The 19,707-nt window shown below is 34.2% G+C and overlaps 11 non-coding genes across 11 annotated transcripts; all 11 read right to left on the minus strand.

Annotated features, from left to right (window-relative positions):
• Positions 1–2,089: 2,089 nt before the first annotated feature.
• On the minus strand, positions 2,090–2,163 carry TRNAR-UCU (transfer RNA arginine (anticodon UCU)). Its single transcript has one exon. It is a non-coding gene; the product is annotated as a tRNA-Arg (tRNA).
• Positions 2,164–2,589: 426 nt separating this feature from the next.
• On the minus strand, positions 2,590–2,663 carry TRNAR-UCU (transfer RNA arginine (anticodon UCU)). The gene has a single exon. It is a non-coding gene; the product is annotated as a tRNA-Arg (tRNA).
• Positions 2,664–3,092: 429 nt separating this feature from the next.
• Positions 3,093–3,166, minus strand: TRNAR-UCU (transfer RNA arginine (anticodon UCU)). The gene has a single exon. It is a non-coding gene; the product is annotated as a tRNA-Arg (tRNA).
• A 530-nt stretch (positions 3,167–3,696) lies between these two features.
• Positions 3,697–3,770, minus strand: TRNAR-UCU (transfer RNA arginine (anticodon UCU)). The gene has a single exon. It is a non-coding gene; the product is annotated as a tRNA-Arg (tRNA).
• A 1,381-nt stretch (positions 3,771–5,151) lies between these two features.
• On the minus strand, positions 5,152–5,229 carry TRNAR-UCU (transfer RNA arginine (anticodon UCU)). Its single transcript has one exon. It is a non-coding gene; the product is annotated as a tRNA-Arg (tRNA).
• A 1,437-nt stretch (positions 5,230–6,666) lies between these two features.
• Positions 6,667–6,740, minus strand: TRNAR-UCU (transfer RNA arginine (anticodon UCU)). The gene has a single exon. It is a non-coding gene; the product is annotated as a tRNA-Arg (tRNA).
• A 2,687-nt stretch (positions 6,741–9,427) lies between these two features.
• TRNAR-UCU (transfer RNA arginine (anticodon UCU)) lies at positions 9,428–9,501 on the minus strand. Its single transcript has one exon. It is a non-coding gene; the product is annotated as a tRNA-Arg (tRNA).
• A 958-nt stretch (positions 9,502–10,459) lies between these two features.
• Positions 10,460–10,533, minus strand: TRNAR-UCU (transfer RNA arginine (anticodon UCU)). Its single transcript has one exon. It is a non-coding gene; the product is annotated as a tRNA-Arg (tRNA).
• Positions 10,534–11,267: 734 nt separating this feature from the next.
• On the minus strand, positions 11,268–11,341 carry TRNAR-UCU (transfer RNA arginine (anticodon UCU)). Its single transcript has one exon. It is a non-coding gene; the product is annotated as a tRNA-Arg (tRNA).
• A 395-nt stretch (positions 11,342–11,736) lies between these two features.
• TRNAR-UCU (transfer RNA arginine (anticodon UCU)) lies at positions 11,737–11,810 on the minus strand. Its single transcript has one exon. It is a non-coding gene; the product is annotated as a tRNA-Arg (tRNA).
• A 1,673-nt stretch (positions 11,811–13,483) lies between these two features.
• On the minus strand, positions 13,484–13,557 carry TRNAR-UCU (transfer RNA arginine (anticodon UCU)). Its single transcript has one exon. It is a non-coding gene; the product is annotated as a tRNA-Arg (tRNA).
• Between the last annotated feature and the right edge of the window lie 6,150 nt (positions 13,558–19,707).

The raw sequence follows: 19,707 nt of genomic DNA on the forward strand, positions 1-19,707 counted from the left end.
TATTTTGCCTCATTATAATGCATTTATCATTATAATGTCAATATTATCGTGATTATTGAAAATAAGTAATTACAATATCAATAAGCAATTCAGATTTCAATGCAATCGTCTAACTGCATTGGAATCTGAATTGCTTAAAAATTAATATTGATAATCACGATATATTATTATTGCACTAAATCTTGACAATTTTTTTACTTTGATTATTATGATTGTGTTAAGCGACGTAAAAGCAATATGAATACATCAATGACATGTTAAAAGTTACTTTTTTTTAGGTTATTGTTATTTTCCCTCCAGAGGACCCCTATAACTCTTTTTACTGATTTTAGAATATCCTTTAAAAAGTTTTTTGAATTCCAGTCCAATGTCAAGTGCAGAAAACTCGCTGACGACTGGAAAGAAAATTGATTGGCGTCGGGGAAATATGAACACTGATTTTTATCTTTCCGAATAAGATAGATCAACGAAAAATATAAATTCATTGCGACTTCTTCATTCAACTGAACCATTAAGAAACCAAGATAGCATCGAATGAATTGAAATTTTCGTGATGATCATTACGGAGAAATTATTTAACTTTCATTTTGGGCAGACGAGACATGTTAATTTGGCAGATGCCGCAGGAATTATTTGAATAATTATGTTTTGGGGATGGAATCTACAGCAAGTCATTGATTTATCTTATTTTCTTCCGTTTAAGAATAATTTGAAGTTTAATTGGATGGGAAAATGTATATTTATATGCGATTCATATAAGGACATTCTATATCTCTATTTATAAAAATCGATTGACAACTCTTTCGACTAAAACTCACTAAGGCTTTATAAGTTTAAGTTTTATTAAAGTGTAAAGGCGTTACAGATGTTGTTTATTTCTTATTTAGATTCGACGATACTGAAAAACCTCAAATTAATACTATTTGTATTGATCAATTGCGTGGTTTAGATAAGTCCCCCCTGGAAATTGTGTTTTAATGACTATTGTTGATTTACGAATCATAATTATCAAGTGTATTCAAGATTATAATAATCAGTCCGTCTCTTGCATGTCTTGCGATAATATTGAGCAAACCATAGTGCTTGTCTGAAGTTAAAATTAAAAGTTTTAACCGTGGAGATATAAACAGAATGAACGATACTCAGATGATGCATATCCCTTCACTTATATTTTTTTTCAAAAGAGATATCTATGCCGGGACTCGAACCCGGAACCTTTGAATTGAAAGTCCAATGCGCCACACATGCCACAGGGACCGATGTTGCTCTCCAACTATTCAACGTCCATCCATAAAAACGGCTACCCAATAAACTGATATCAACTCTCTGATCGCTTTTTTTTTTCATTTTTTATTCCTGAGCTGGTTACCTTGCATAAAACTTATAATTTAGTGGTATCTTCCAGGAAATCCTTGATTTTGTTAGGCTTGTTGAGCATTGATACCATGGTAATTACAATTGGATCACAAAGTAACTATACTATTTTTTTTCCGGAAACGGGGTATTGTTCTTATTTTAGTCTTAGTGTGTGTATATATCTTAGGCCAGTTTTTCGATTGGGATTACGAACATGACGAATGGGAAGAGCTGCATGTTACAAGGTCTGGAGAAATAAAGATGAATCTGTGCTTGCCTTTTTTTTCGATACATTGTTATGATATCATTGAAATTGTTGTTTTTAAATACATTACATGTGGAGGTTTATGGAGAGTGATCTCATAACGCTTATGTATTCGGAAACATTTAATCGGAATCAGTTACAATGAGATTGCAAGTAAGTATATTGAAAATATATAAATATATCTTCTGGAAGGAGGGTGATTGACTGGTATGCGCCATTATCACTAAAAAGTGTGCATTTGCCCCTCGAGCATTAACGAACTTTGATAGTGTATTTCTATCACATTTATCTTTTTTCGGACAGCTGCGTAAATAAGACAAATTATAATGCTAAGAAAATAGTTTTTTACATAAAAAATGTTAAGTTTGAAAATCCAGGGAGCGATCGGCGCCTATCCCCTCCCATTTATACACCCACGAACACAACAACCACCACCCTCTTGAACAGTTTTAATTTAAAAAAATCATTTATCACTGGCGGGACTCGAACCCGCAACCTTTGAATTAGAAGTCCAATGCGCTAATCCATTGCGCCACAGTGACAAACGTTGCACGATGAGGGAAGTAATTGTACAAATGGATTGTGACATACTAATTTATGCTTGGTACTCATGTTCAGTGGCCATGCATTAATATCGACACCCAATGAATAAATTATAGTAAACATGGTAAACAGATTAAGTAAAATTTAAGTAGTAAAACACTGATAATTTCATCAAAATCTAATGACCAAATAATAATGAAGTTATTGAATTTTAATGTTTAGCAATATTTTGTTATGTGAGAACTGTTATTATTAAAGCACGTCTTCATGGATATGCAAAAGATTTGCTGATGATGTCGTGTCTCATATTTATTTTCTTATGTAATTACAAAAATCAATATTGAGCCATTAATCACTCCGCACACCACTACCACCATCTTTTGAACGACATGTATAAAAAATCATTTTCTTGAACAAAATTAATTCATCACTGGCGGGACTCGAACCCGCAACCTTTGAATCAGAAGTCCAATGCGCTAATCCATTGCGCCACAGTGACAAACGTTGCACAATGAGGGGAGTAGTCTTACAAATGGATTGTGACATAATAATTTATGTTTGGTAACTAATGTTCAAAGGCCATGCATTAATATCGAGACCCAGTAATAAATATATAATTATATCTAGTAAATAAATTAAGTAAACGTTACATAGTAAAACACTGATAATTTCATCAAAATCTGATGACAAATAATGAAGTTGTTGAATTTAATGTTTAGCAATATTCTGTTATGTGAGTTGTGAGAACTGCTATTATTAAGCACGTCGTCATGAATATGCAAAAGATTTGCTAATCTGTCGGGTCCCATTTTTCTTTTCTTATGTTATTACAAAAAAAATCAATATTGAGCCATTAATCACTCCACACAACCACCATCATTTCTTAAACTACATATAGAAAAAATCATTTTCTTGAACAAAATTCATTCATCACTGGCGGGACTCGAACCCGCAACCTTTGAATTAGAAGTCCAATGCGCTAATCCATTGCGCCACAGTGACAAACGTTACACGATGAGGGGAGAAATCTTACAAGATGGATTGTGACATTATTATCCCGGATAATTATGTTTGGTAATTAACGTTCGATGGTCATGCATCTTACAAATGGATTGAGACATAATGATTTATGTTTGGTAACTAATGTTCAGTGGCCATGCATCAATATTGAGACCCAATAATAAATATTTAATTATATATAGTAAATAAATATATAATTATATATAGTAAATATATATATTATTATATATAGTAAATAAATTAAGTAAACTTTACATAGTAAAACACTGATAACTTCATCAAAATCTGATGACAAATGATGAAGTTATTTAATTTTAACAATGTGAGAACTGTTATTATAAAACACGTCGTCATGAATATGCAAAAGAATGGCCAATGATGTCATGTTTTTTTTCTTATGTTATTACAAAAATCAATATTGAGCCATTAATCACTCCGCACACCACCGCCACCGCCGCCGCCATCTCTTGAACTTCATGTATAAAGATTTATTTTCTTGAACAAAATTAATTCATCACTGGCGGGACTCGAACCCGCAACCTTTGAATTAGAAGTCCAATGCGCTAATCCATTGCGCCACAGTGACAAACGTTACACGACGAGGGGAGTAATCTTACAAAATGGATTGTGACATAATTATCCCCGGATAATAATGTTTGGTAATTAATGTTCGATGGCCATGTTAATATCGTTAATATCGAGACCCAATAAAGTTCACTGCCATCAATTTCCGGATTGTTATTTTATGCATAATTTGTGTTTTGATTTCATTCTTAGATTGGTGTGATAAACATTTTTTTAAGAATAGAATCAAAGGCCTATTCATTGATTGGGGTCATACATGCTGGGAATGTTATGTTACAAGCAGAAAGTATTTTAACACATCAGATGAATTTGTGCTTGCCGATTATTCTTTTTTTAATCTTATTATTTGTTGATTTGTTAATGTTTAGGGTTTTTTACACATTCGCTGCGTTTATGTTTATGGAAATTTAGTGATCAAAATTTAAAATAATTTTGAAGTTTTCAGGAAATATTTTAAATCATTATTCTCCAGTGTTACATTTTTTATTTTTTATTTATTTTTTTTTTAAATACTTTTTTTAATTTCTTTAGAGGGCATCTTATTCATTATCTTACGGCATAAGGCTAACTAATTTTGGTTCAGGAACTTAACACTTCTCTATAGCTTAAGTACACGAATAATGCTTTTTTTTTTTATATTTGCTGTTAAATATCATTTCGCTTAAAGCCTAGCGCACACCAAATTTTTCATCCAGTCACTGTTAGCCCCCAACACTAACTTAATTTTTTAGATCGTTCTATGAAATTCAAAATTTCGCCCGCGCTTTTCTCTCGCAGTGGCTGATTGAGATAAATAAACGAGCTGTTCAATAGGATAACATGGGGCTTAAAATCAAGTGTTCAGGTGAATATGCACAAATCATTCTTCTCGTGATTCGAGTTTTCATTATTTATTTTAACAAAATACGCATCCTGCATGTTCATAATGACTTAAAAGTGCTGACTATAAAACATTTTCACCGCATAGCGCTCGCATCAATATTGTTTAGTTTGATATCCATCCTATTCATTGTTACACAAAGTGCTTAGAACGTCCAGTTATCATCTCAGGATATTAAAAAAAATTCAGCTCGCCATTCGCGCTGGCATTACTCGTTCGGTGAAATATAAGAGCAGTAAATAAAAAAATAATTGTAAATAAAATGAGTAAAATTTACATAGCAAAACACTAAAAATTTCTGATGACAAATAACGAGGTCATTTAATTTTAAATTTTAGCAAAGTTTGTGAAAATTTGTATGTGCACGTCGTCATGAATATGCAGAAGGGTGGTTGAAGATTTTATGTCCTCATTTTTATATTTCTTATATTATTACACAAAATCAATGTTTACCCAATGCCATTTATCACTATGAAAATGTTTGCTCCTTGAACAAAATGCATTTATCACTGGCGGGACTCGAACCCGCAACCTTTGAATTAGAAGTCCAATGCGCTCATCCATTGCGCCATTGAGATAAATAAACGAGCTGTTCAATAGGATAACATGGGACTTAACAATCAAGTGTTCAGGTGAGTATTCACAAATTATACTTCTCGTGATTCGAGTTTTCATTTAACAAGATACGCATCCTGCATGTTCATAATACTTTAAAAGTGCTGACTATGAAACATTTTCAGCGCGTAGCGCTCGCATCAAGTTTAATACCCATCCTATTCATTGTTACAAAAAGTGCTTAGAACGTCAAGTTATCATCTCAGGAATATTTTCGGTTCGCCATTCGCACTGGCATTACCTATTTTGTGAAATATCATCTTCATGAGTCACTGCAAATAATCTTTAACAAATCCCTTTTCAACTCAATTTTAGCTCACGCTTCGCACTTGATTTTTGAAACCGGCCAAAAATTTCATGCTTGCATTTGCCCCCCTTTCACCCCATTGTTTAAAAATCCTAGTGCCGCCACTGAATACCGTGAACTATTTTTTAAACTCACATTGATTTAAAAACATTCAATTCAATTTAATGTGCCCGTAGGTTCACAATATTGTGGTCACTAACAAAATATGATAACAAGTAACAAAGATCATCCATATTTTGTGGTGAGTAATCTTACAAACGGATTGTGACCTAATTATGTTTGGTAAGTTATGTTCAATGGCCATGCATTGATATTGAGACCCAATAAATTAATAGATAATTATAAATAAGATGATTAAAATTTACATAGCAAAAAGTGAAAATTTCATCAAAATCTAATGACAAATAACAAAGTTATCGAATTCTAAAATCTAGCAATATTTTGTGAAAAAAGGTATACGCACGTCATAATAAATATGCAATGGATTGGCCGATGATGTCATGCCCCCATTTTAATTTTTCTCATATTATTACACAAAATAAATGTTTACCCATTTTTATTTATCACCCCGCACAAAATGTATGAACATTATTGCTCCTTGAACAAAATGCATTTATCACTGGCGGGACTCGAACCCGCAACCTTTGAATTAGAAGTCCAATGCGCTAATCCATTGCACAATGAGGGAAGTAATTGTACAAATGGATTGTGACATACTTATTTATGCTCGGTAACTCATGTTCAGTGGCCATGCATTAATATCGACACCCAATGAATAAATTATGGTAAACATGGTAAATAGATTAAGTAAAATTTACGTAGTAAAACACTGATAATTTCATCAAAATCTGATGACAAAATAATAATGAAGTTATTGAATTTTAATGTTCAGCAATATTTTGTTACGTGAGAACTGTTATTATTAAAGCATGTCTTCATGGATATGCAAAAGATTTGCTGATGATGTCGTGTCTCATATTTCTTTTCTTATGTAATTACAAAAATCAATATTGAGCCATTAATCACTCCGCACACCACTACCACCATCTTTTGAACGACATGTATAAAAAATTATTTTCTTGAACAAAACTAATTCATCACTGGCGGGACTCGAACCCGCAACCTTTGAATTAGAAGTCCAATGCACTAATCCATTGCGCCACGGTGACGAACGTTGCACAATGAGGGGAGTAGTCTTACAAATGGATTGTGACATTATGATTTATGTTTGGTAACTAATGGTCAAAGGCCATGCATTAATATCGAGACCAAATTAAATAAATATATAATTATATCTAGTAAACTTTACATAGTAAAACACTAATAATTTCATCAAAATCTGATGACAAATGATGAAGTTATTGAATATTAAAAATGTTTAATGTTTAGCAATATTTTGTTATGTGAGAACTGTTACAAAACACGTCGTCATGAATATGCAAAGGAATGGCCAATGATGTCATGTTTTTCTTTTCTTATGTTATTACAAAAATCAATATTGAGCCATTAATCACTCCGCACACCACCGCCACCGCCACCGCCGCGTTCAAGAGATGGCGGCGGCGCGCCGCCGCCATCTCTTGAACTTCATGTATAAAAAATTATTTTCTTGAACAAAATTAATTCATCACTGGCGGGACTCGAGCCCGCAACCTCTGAATTAGAAGTCCAATGCATTGCGCCACAGTGACAAACGTTACACGATGAGGAGAGTAATCTTACAAAATGGATTGTGACATAATTATCCCCGGATAATTGTGTTTGGTAATTAATGTTCGATGGCCATGTTAATATCGTTAATATCGAGACCCAATAAAGTTCACTGCCATCAATTTTCGGATTGTTATTTTATGCATAATTGGCGTTTTGATTTCATTCTAGATTGGTATAATATACATTTTGTTTAAGAATAGAATCATAGGCCTATCTATTGATTGGGGTCATTATATGCTGGGAGTAGTATATATGTTACAAGCAGAATGTATTTTAACACATGAGATGAATTTGTGCTTGCCTTTTTTGTGTGTCAATGTTTAGGTTTTTTTTACACATTCGCTGCGTATATGTTTAAGGAAATTAAGTGATCAAAATTTATAATGTTGAAGTTTTTAGGAATCATTTAAAATTATTATTCTCGAGTGTTAGATTATTTATTTTTTTTTTTTTTTTTTACTTTTTTAATTCTTTGGAGGGCATCTTATTCCTTATCTCACGGCGCAGGACTAACTAATTTTGGTTCAGGAAAATGATACTACTAAACACTTATCTATAGCTTAAGTACATGCATAATGCTTGTATTCGATATTTGCTGTTAAATATCATTTCGCTTAAAGCCCAGCGCACACCAAATTTATCATCCAGTCACTGTTAGCCCCCAACACTAACTTAAATGTTTAGATCATTATATGAAATTCAAAATTTCGCCCGCGCATTACTCTCCCAGTGGCTGATTGAGATAAATAAACGAGCTGTTCAATAGGATAACATGGGGCTTAAAAATCAAGCGTTCAGGTGAATATGCGCAGATTATTCTTCTCGTGATTCAAGTTTTCATTATTTATTTTTACAAGATACGCATCCTGCATGTTCATAATTACTTAAAAGTGCTGAATATGAAACATTTTCAGCGCGTAGCGCTCGCATCAATTTTGATACCCATCCTATTCATTGTTACAAAAAGTGCTTAGAACGTCAAGGTATCATCTCAGGAATATTTTAAGTTCGCTATTCGCACTGGCATTACTTATTTGGTGAAATATCATCTTCATGAGTCACTGCAAATAATCTTTAACAAGTCCCTTTTCAACTCAATAGTGCCTAAGTTCAAATTTTAGCTCGCGCTTCGCACTTGATTTTTGAAACCGGCCAAAAATTTCATGTTTGCATTTGCCCCCCTTTCGCCCCATTGTTTATAAATCCTAGTGCCGCCACTGAATACCGTGAACTATTTTTTAAACTCACATTGATTTAAAAACATTTAATTCAATTTCATGTGCCCGTAGGTTCACAATATTGTGGCCACTAACAAAATATGATAACAAGTAACAAAGATCATCCATATTTTGTGGTGAGTAATCTTACAAACGGATTGTGACCAAATTATGTTTGGTAAGTTATGTTCAATGGCCATGCATTGATAATGAGACCCAATAAATTAATAAATAATTGTAAATAAGATGATTAAAATTTACATAGCAAAAAGTGAAAATTTTATCAAAATCTAATGACAAATAACAAAGTTATCGAATTTTAAAATCTAGCAATAATTTGTGAAAAAAAATATATGCACGTCGTAATAAATATGCAATAGATTGGCTGATGATGTCATGCCCCCATTTTTATTTTTATTATATCATTACACAAAATAAATGTTTTGATAATAATAATAATAATAAAACATTGTTTATATAGCGCATATAACGATGATAAAAATCATGTCTGTATGCGCTATAGAAAGAATGGAGAAGAAAAAAAAGCCTGTTCACAGAGGAGCAAATATATAATCAAGTAATAGGTATATGTATATCTTATTTTACAAAAAGGAATGTCTTCAAAAGGGACTTAAAGGATTCTACATTATTAGCTTGTTTAACAATATCAGGTAATTCAAAATCAGCAATGATATAGAACCAAATGTCATCAAATTTGGCTAGTAGACTCAGGATGATAACAGTAATAAGATGATATAAACATTAGATGTGAAATCCAAGTAAATCAGGCAAAATAATAAGAAATTGGGAGAGCACAGAAATAGTGTTGGCGGCTGTAAGGCGCACAACATATATCTTTACCCAAATTCATTTATCACCCCGCACAAAAATGTATGAAAATTATTGCTCCTTGAACAAAATGCATTTATCACTGGCGGGACTCGAACCCGCAACCTTTGAATTAGAAGTCCAATGCGCTAATCCATTGCGCCACAGTGACAAACGTTGCACGAGGAGGGAAGAAATCCTACAAATGAACTGTGACATAAATATGTAAGGTAACTAATGTTCAATGGCCATGCATTAACATCGAGACCCAGTAAATGAATAAATAATTGTAAATAAAATGATTAACATTTATTTAGCAAAACACTGAAAAGTTCATCAAAATCTGATGACATATAACGAAGTTATTGAATTTTAGAGTTAAGCCATTTTTGTGAAAATGTTTATGCATGTCCATGAGGTCATGATTACGCAACATGGTTGAATATGTCATGTCCCATTTTGAGTGTTCTTCATGCACCTGGCCATGGATAATTATCTATAGACCAGTTCAAAGTTAATTCATGGACAATTCTGGTCAAATGACCTCTAATTTCTTTCATTATGATAGGCAGATTTCAAAGGAAGATATTACGTAAGCATGCCTTACATAGCAGGATGAAGAAATTGAATAGATCAAAGTGACTAGAATAGCACATCAATGAACACTCTATGAAGGTATTTGTTGCATTCTACTTTCATTGCATAATAGGGCATGTTGTGCAACGAACTTGGCAAAGTGTGAAATACCAGTCGTTCGTGGACGCATTGTTGTTTTTTGTGGATGTAAATGAAAAACACAATTCAAAAGAATATATGAATAATCAAGACATCAAATTTGGTGCTTATCACGTTATAATTTAAACAACCATGTCACTTGAGTACCAATGACCTTCCTCTGATCATGCGCAGAATCTTCTGATCATGCGCAGAGTGGAACTAAGAACTGGTTTATTGTTACTGGGGGTGCTGTGACAATGCTCTGCATCCCCAGTAACAATAGAATAATCCTCCGTGGACAGGTCCCTGCATGGTGTTATTATATTATTGCACAAATCAATGTTTTCCCAATGCCATTTATCCCCCCGCACAAAATGTATGAGAATTATTGCTCAAAAATAACAAAACGTATTTATCACTGGCGGGATTCGAACCCGCAACCTTTGAATTAGAAGTCCAATGCGCTAATCCATTGCGCCACAGTGACAAACGTTACACGATGAGGGGAGTAATCTTACAAGATGGATTGTGACATAATTATCCCGGGTAATTTTGTTTGGTAATTAATGTTCGATGGACAAGCATTAATGTCGAAACCCAATAAAGTTCACTGCCATCAATTTCCGAATTGTTATTTTATTCATAATTGGTGTTTTTTATTTTATTCTAGATTGGTATAATATATATTTGTTTGTATTAATTCATTTCATAAAGGAGGATTAGATATGATAGACTTAAATTCAAAATTATCTTCATTAAAACTTTCATGGATTTCAAAATATTTAAAATACGATGATCAACCATGGATGTACTTGTTTAGATTTTGGACAGCAAAGATAGGACCGATGTGTCTTTTTTTTAATGAAAAAGGAATATGAAGAATAAAGTACATCCGAATGAGGAAAAGAAAAAAAATATATATTTGTTTAAGAATATAATCATAGGCCTATTCATTGATTGGGGTCATACATGTTAGGAATGTTGTTACAAGCAGAAAGTATCTTAACACATCAGATGATTTTTTTTTTGTTAATGTTTAGGGGGTTTATTTACACATTCGCTGCGTAAAGGTTTGTGGAAATATAGTGATCACAAATAATAATGTTGATGTTTTCAGTAGTTGTTCAAAATTATTATTCTCGAGTGTTATTTTTTACCCAATGCCATTTATCACTCCGCACAAAATGTATGAAAATTATTGCTCCTTGAACAAAATTCATTTATCACTGGCGGGACTCGAACCCGCAACCTTTGAATTAGAAGTCCAATGCGCTAATCCATTGCGCCACAGTGACAAACGTTGCATGATGATGGAAGTAATCGTACAAATGAATTGTGACAACAAATATATATGGTAATTTATGTTCAATGGTCATGCATTAACATAGAGACCCAATAAATGAATAAATAATTGTAAATAAAATGATTAAAATTTACATAGCAAAATATCAAAAATTTCTTCAAAATCTGATCACAAATAACAAAGTTATCGAATTCTAAAATCTATAGTAATATTTTGTGTGTAAAAAATATTATGCAAGTCGTAATAAATATGCAGTAGATTGGCTATCGATGTCATGCCCCCATTTTTATTTTTCTTGTGTAATTGCACCAGTCAATGTTTACCCAATGTCATTTATCACCCCGCACAAAATGTATGAAAATTATTGCTCCTTGAACAAAATGTATTAATCACTGGCGGGACTCGAACCCGCAACCTTTGAATTAGAAGTCCAATGCACTAATCCATTGCGCCACAGTGACAATCGCTGCACGAGGAGGGAAGAAATCCTACAAATGAATTGTGACATAAATATGTATGGTAACTAATGTTCAATGGCCATGCATTAACATCGAGACCCAATAAAGTTCACTCCGGATTGCTATCTTGTTCATACTTATATTTTGATTTCAGAGGCGCATTCATTGGCTGGCGTTATGCATGGGAATAGTATGTTACAAACAGAAAGTATTTAACACATCCAATTTGTGCTTGCTGTTGTTTTAATTTGTTATTAAATTTTGTTGAACCATTGGTACATTATCCTTTAAATGTTTTTTTTTTTACACATTTACTGCGCATAGGTTTATGGATGTCCAGTGATCAAATAATGTAGAAGTATGAATGGAAATAGAAATTACACTGCAATAAAGTTTCTGGTTTTCCATTAAAAAAAACACCGTCAGTGGCGGCACCATAGGGGGTGAGCACGGGGGCACTTGCCCCCCCCCCCCCCCCCCTCCCGAAAATTTGAAAGCTGGGGGAAAATGTATAGTACAGTCATAAGCATCCCACTCAAGCTGTAAAGTGCTCCAAAACAGCATTTCACTCTTCAAATTTTGAAAATTTTCTCGTCCAGTCATTGTTAGCCCCCAACACTAACATAATTAATGTTCAGGTCATGATATGAAATTCTAAATTTCGCACGAGTTTCGCGCTCGCCGTGACTATTGATTGAGATAAATAAATGATCTGTTTAAGAGGATAACATGGGGCTTAAAAATTAAGTGTTCAAGTCAATATTCTTCTCGTGATTTGGGTTTTCATTATTTGATTTAGCAAGATACGCATCCTGCATCATGTTCATAATGACACAAAAAGTACTGAATATTAAACATTTTCAGCGCTTAGCGCTCAGTTTAGTTAGTTAGAAATACATCCTATTCATTGTTACAAAAAGTGCTTCGAACGTCCGGCCAGTTAACATCTCAGGATATCAAAAAAAATTTAGCTCGCGCTTCGCGATCACATTACTTATTTTGGTGAAATATCATCTTCACCTTCTTCACGAGTCACCACAAACAATCCCTAACAGTCCCTTTTCAAGTCAGAGGGCCGCTTTACCTCGCGCTTCGCACTCGATTTTTTTAACCGGCAAAAAATATTGTGTCCGCCTTTGCCCCCCCCAATATTCTTATTTGTCCCACTAGTTTAAAAATCCCGGTGCCGCCACTGAACACTATGAACTTTTTTTTTTTAACTCACATTGATTAAAAGAAAAGAAAAAACCTTTTAATTCTATACGTTCCCGAAGGTTCACAGTATTGTCGTCAAGTTTCATAACAAGTAACGAAGTTCATCCATGTTTTGTGTTGAGTAAACTTACAAAAGATTTGTGACCTAATTATGTTTGGTAAGTAATGTTCAATGGCCATACATTAATATTGAGACCCTATAAATAATAATTCTATCTAATTTTCGTAGCAAAACACTGAAAATTTCATCACAATCTGATGACAAAGTTTAGCAAAATTTTTATGGAAAATTTTATGTGCACGTCGTCATGAAAAGCAATAAACAGTTATGTAGGTTGGCTGATGATGTCATGTATTTTCCTTTTTTCTTATCTTATTACACAAATCGATGCTTATACAATGCTATTTATCAACCGCACAAATTGAATGAACAAATTAATGCTTCTTGAAAAAAATTTATTCATCACTGGCGGGACTCGAACCCGCAACCTTTGAATTAGAAGTCCAATGCGCTAATCCATTGCGCCACAGTGACAAACGTTGCAAATGGGTGGTGAATTATTGTACATATGTAATACAATCAAGATTAGTCTGCAACACAGACCCTTGTTTTTTGCAATTCGCTAGTCCATAATGCAGAGTCTGAATTAACGAAACTAGATTGACTACGTACTATGGCTGGCTCGTACTTGACACAAACAGAAAACTTGGTGTCTAGTCTTTACCTTAGACATGGAAGAATTGGTAAGAATTGGTTACAGTGTCAAATATGCGTCTGTGCCATGCAGACTACGGTACGATATAGTACATAGTACAGTGCTAGTGATCGTCAAATGGTCTACGTTAAAAAAGTAAACGTACGCCGGAGGCGAAGGCGCCTCTCATGCCTATTAATCTGGTTTTATGACTGAAATTGACACGTACTTCAGGCATGATGGGGAAGGAAATCCCCTCTGACTCCGTTCTGTGATAGTAAGTACACTACCAATTCATTATGTAGTCAGATAAAATATAATGTGCATTGTCGTTTCAATAGGCGTAGGCATGGTGGTAGGCCCACCTATTTATTGTAGTCCCACGAACTGCATTGTATGTACGGTAGGTATTGACAGGTGATCAAGTGATGGATTGAGGTCTCTACCATGTTCACTCTAACAAAGTTAGCCAGGCGGCTTCTTGAGAGTAAAAATCATTTACTAACGTAGGCTTACTCTAAACGAAGCCAGGGAGTCCTCCCTATTCATCTGCGTGTACCGCAAAAAACCCGGAAAGTAGAAATCTCGGGGGCGAAAGTTTCAGGGTTTTTTGCGGTACACGCAGATGAATAGGGAGGACTCCCTGGCTTCGTTTAGACTAAGAGTAAGCCTACGTTAGTAAATGATTTTTACTCTCAAGAAGCCGTCTGGCTAGTTCACTCTGAGTCTCGAGTCTTGTTGATAATCGCTTGTTTTTTGCCACTTAGCGATATCGATAACCTTTCTCTCGTCGTCGATAATGTGGAGGTGCCATGCCATGGCCGAGTGGTCTAAGGCGCCTAGGCCCTAGCTATAGTACGTGGAAAGTCCGGGGTTCGATCCCCGGCCGCGGCACCTGCTGATGCTATGCTTGTGAGCGAGGCATTTAATCTATCTGCAATGCTCTTTATCCTGCTTTCAAATAAATGGAAATGCTATATGCATTATTGGTAACTAGGTGTGCACTTGTTTTTAAAAAAAATAATAAAAATACCCGCTATTAATTTTATGTAGGGACATGACAGTGATATTTTGTGATTTCACAGAATTCACGGAAACAGCCTATTGTGGCTTTTCAAACGGAAAATCACGAAAACGTATTTTTCCTCAAAATGCACATGCAGAACAGCAACAGAAATTACTCCAAAATCTTCAACAAAATACGAATACTTACTGCTACTAGCCACAAAACACGATCTCAACCCCACTTCACTATATTAACAATCCAAACATAGCCTTAGGTCATAGTGACTGCATGTGCACTCAACTCCATATTTTGATCGTATCGAAAACATTCACAAGCGCAAGCTCAATTTTAGCGAAGTACCAACTAACGTAGAAGGCAGCACACGGCTGTGTGTTGCTGCCCTCTACGTTTGAAGATGTACAGCACGATATCAAAATGGCGGATAGGCGAAAGACGACTGCTCAGAACGTTGTCCAAAAAGCCCCAAAATTATCAATAAAATTTCATCCAACCCTACATGCCCTAATGCTAATAATGTGAAAAAGTGAAAGGTGAGGATGTATTCATGCGAAATATGTCGGTTAAAAGATGTTATGTAATCGTTTACATCCCATTAACGTGGATTTTAAAGCGTTCTTAGTACAGTAGCAGAAACAAATTTTGACCAATGCGAGTATGTGACATCGCTATAATGCATAAAAAATGCATGTTGATTATGTTCTTTTGTCGATATCGGTATCACTATCGGTAAGATATTTTTAGCAATATATCGACAGAGAATTTTCTTAATGATAACAGCTCTACATGCAATACATAGAAAGATATTCTTTAAAAAATCTGACTCAAAATGGTGGGAAAATCAAAATCCCTGAATCGTGGGTAAAGTGAATGGGTGCGTAGACATGGGGCACCATTTTTTTTTTGTTCAATCTAAAAATTACTGGCTGGGGTTATTTCCAAAAAAATCATGTTTCTTTCAAAATTTTATGAGATTTTTGGCACACATATTCATGAGACTATAAGGAACTTTATCTGAAATAATGTCGCAAGTTGAAAATAGGCCCGGGGGGCCACTTACATTGACGAGTGAATACCATGCGCGATCAAAAAAACACATAAAAAGGATGTCTTTTTCAAGATAGGGCACGTTACGTACGTAACCTAATAAGGGTGTCAAAAACACTAAAATAATGAAAAAAGGGTATACATCTATTTCGCTAGGAAAGCTATGTGTTAAGGGTCTTATTTGCGAGGGTATAAAAAATAAAGACTAAAATGTTTTATAAAGGATGTACTTTTTGCCCCAACAGTCAACACTACGTGGCGATTTGCACGAGGTGTGGGAGGTGGAGCCGTACTAAACCCAACGATGTAGGTAAAGGTAAAACCAACGTCCGTGACCTATAACAATTAAAATGTTGCTGTACTTGTTTATCAATTCAGGGAAAACTTGCCAAGGGTATCGTTTTGTTTCCAATACTTGTTAACGGTAGGGTTTCACACGCCAATACTTGTTAAGGGATGCATTTTCAGAATATGGAAAATGCTTGTTCAGGGTGCCTTTCGAGACCCCATGGTCGCGCATGGTATCCACTCGTCAATGGAAGTGGCCCCCCTCCCCCGGAAAATAGGTTACTCCAAAGAAGTACTGGGCTGAGTCTGAAATCTAGGGCTCTTAACTTGTCTTTTATTTACAAAGGAACAAAAAAGACCCCAGGAGCAACACCAACTGGTCACATGAACCAATATCCAATGCACTGTCTGAAATCAATTCCAGTATTGGAATGAAATCCTTCAGAAGATTCAAAGTGTCAAGAACCGAGAACAGATGTATCTCTTTGGTCTTCACAGAGGGAATGCTACATGCCACAGGACTGTAAATTACGGATGTACTGTCTGTAAAAATGTGATAATAATTTTCTTGATTTGAAAGCAGTTCCGCTTCGGTCAGCTGGATATGAGAAACGATCACGTCCTTCATAAGTTCAGAACGATAGTGGCAACAATATTTTCTGAACATCAAGAAAGTGAGAGGTGCCATCACTGAGTACACTACACCGTTTTCAACCAATCTTTCGAGATTAACATGGAGGCGTGACCTAAAGATAAGGTGCAAATTGTGCGCATGACTTATATTCATTTATTCAACGTAAATGCTGAGCTTGGGTCATTACAGAAGGATAAGGATAAATTGTATAGAGTCATGAAACGGGCTAGTAGGATTACGGAGTGCGTTGTAGATTTGGATAGGATATGTCAAGAAAAGGTAGTTGACAAAGCCCAAGCAATAGTCGGTGATCACTCCCATCCATTAAATAAGAGATACAAACTACTTCGTAGTGGAAGAAGGTGGGAATCAGTTAAGGCAAGAACAAGCCGTTACGGAAATTCTTTTATTCCTTTCTCAATTCGTCTTCTGAACCATTAAATAGAAAACAAGTCACCTTATTGCAGAATTACACTTACTCTTCAATATTGCCATCTACGTCTCCTCTTAAATACAATAACTGCCACAAATGTAAAGAGTAATGATAGTAGTAGTAATAGTAATAATAGTAATGACAATAATGATAATAATAATAATAACAGCAACTATAATGATTACAATAATAATGATAGTATCGAAATCATGGTCAATGTAGAGTTGTTGATTTTTTATATGTGAATTATGCTTCAAGTAATAAATAAATAAATAAAATAAAATGACCTGATACTTTTACTCATTGAACAGTTTTAGAATGATGGTAATGATAATTACACCGAATACTGTATGCCTTCTTGTTGTTCTTATATTCAACAATTATCTCGTTATACTCTTTTAATCGTCATATGTATAAGAACGAATGTACTACGTGCATGCCAGTATTTTGTATTAATTTTGTCTCTCCTTGATTATTTATATTTGTTATTTGTATGTTTGCATGTAAACAAAATGAATTTCCATTAAATTGGACAATAAATAAAAAAAAACATTACTAATCATTATCTTGATTAGTCTGGTTGACACAGGTGACAGTGACTAGTCAATGTTTGATAATTGCTCAAAACCATACAAGCAATACAAGCTACTGTAGTTTAAAGGTAAAACGGTTCTTAATCTAAGAACAGTTCTGGGTTCAAGTCCCAGCAGTGGCAAATATGTCGATGGTTTGAGCTTTATTGTGAACATTGTTTAGTCAATTTGTGTTGATGAGACTGAATTAATATATTATAAGTATGTATGGATAATCTTTAGTATATTCCTTTTTTTCAATCCTCATAAATCATCGAAAGCAATCATGTTTTTGATCAATTTCACCAAAATTTAATTGACAATGGGGATTGATATTTAAGAGAAAGGATGATCATGCAAAGAATTTTTTTTTGTAGAAATTATGAATTATCTATTGTAATTAATCTTTGAATTTTATTCAAATTCAGAAAAGAAGTTTAATTCTAGGCTGACAATTTCATCCATAGGCATACATTTGTTATGCCTCAGCCGACAGAGTTGGGGACAGAGGTGTTTTTTTGCCGGATTGTCCATCTGTCCTCTGTTTTCGTTCTCGAAGCCATTTGATTATCAAGTTTAAGCTATATTCGCGCATGCATACATGGGAGAGACAATGATCTGTTCAAAAGGTTAAAGATGCCATTGTATATTAGTAGGCCTATACATAAAAATTATAAAGAATCATGAATGTGATATATCATTTCAAACTCGATATGACAGGGTCATTTTGACAGTGCACACTCAAAGATTCATCTAGTAACATTTGTGCAGTGTTTTTACGGTTATGAGTTCATGTGTGTTTATGCTTGACCTACATAAAAATAATTGGAGGATGTTTAAAAGAAACCTCACAAAAAATGCAAATAAAAATGCATCAAAATAATCTAGGTTTGACCATGGACCTGGGGGGTGTTTCACAAAGATTTAAATATGACGTAGAGTCGCACTTAAACACCGAGTTGCGTACGGTATGAAAGGCTTGACCGCATTGGTCAGATCGTGTCATGAGGACGTGCACTACTGCATATTTATCAATAAGATTGCGCGTTGCATATCATGTACTCGTCCGCATTTAAGTGTGACTTAAGTCATACTTAAATCTTTGTGAAACATCCCCCTGGTTTGTCAGGCCAGTAATAAAGGATAAAATCTTTATTATTTATGATATCAAATGAATTGAAGAAAAATATAAAAATGTGAGTGCAAAATATATGGAAGAACATGAATAAGGATCTTGAATAGAAAAATGATAAAATGAAAAAAGGTAGGGACCTGGATATCCTTATCAATAGGGTAAGTGCAAAAGTAATTGCCTATTGAATAAAATTACATTCAAATTGAATGATAATTTAACTGCAATGGTATATATTGTACCAAGTACTAGTGATTTTTCCTTTCCTTTGCATGTGTTGTAATTTTTATTGTTTTTATTATTGTCACATAATTTTTGTTGTTATTATCATTGTTATATTTTTCTACCGTTGTGTTTTTTTGTCTTCCCTGCATAGTAGAAGCAAAAAATATGAGCACCACATTTCCAACGGCAGCATCATCAACAATCAAATCTTAATGTCATAAGTTTAACTCACAAAGTTTGTGGACCTATTTCATGAAATTTAGACATAAGGGTGATCAAGTGTCACTTATCATCTGGTATGTGTTTCAGGTCACATGATCGAGGTCAAATGTTACTTTTGGGGTCAACAAACTAGTATCAACATTTAAAAAAAATAATAATGAAGGACCAAAGATTAAGTTTTTAAATTTTCAGAGATAATTTTGAAATCCTAGGTCTTTATTGTTTTCTACTTGGATTGAATATTTATGAGATGTCACCATATACATACTGTAAGTATAAGCTTAGGTTTCTGGGTCAAGGTCTAAGGTAATTTCAGATAAATTTACTTGGATAAGAATTCATTATTTTGAAAATATTTGATAACATTAAATCAAACTTCTAAGAGCTAGTTATTTGATATAAAAATAATAATA

Source organism: Lytechinus pictus, chromosome 12, assembly GCF_037042905.1.
Source record: "Lytechinus pictus isolate F3 Inbred chromosome 12, Lp3.0, whole genome shotgun sequence".
NCBI lineage: Eukaryota > Metazoa > Echinodermata > Echinoidea > Temnopleuroida > Toxopneustidae > Lytechinus > Lytechinus pictus.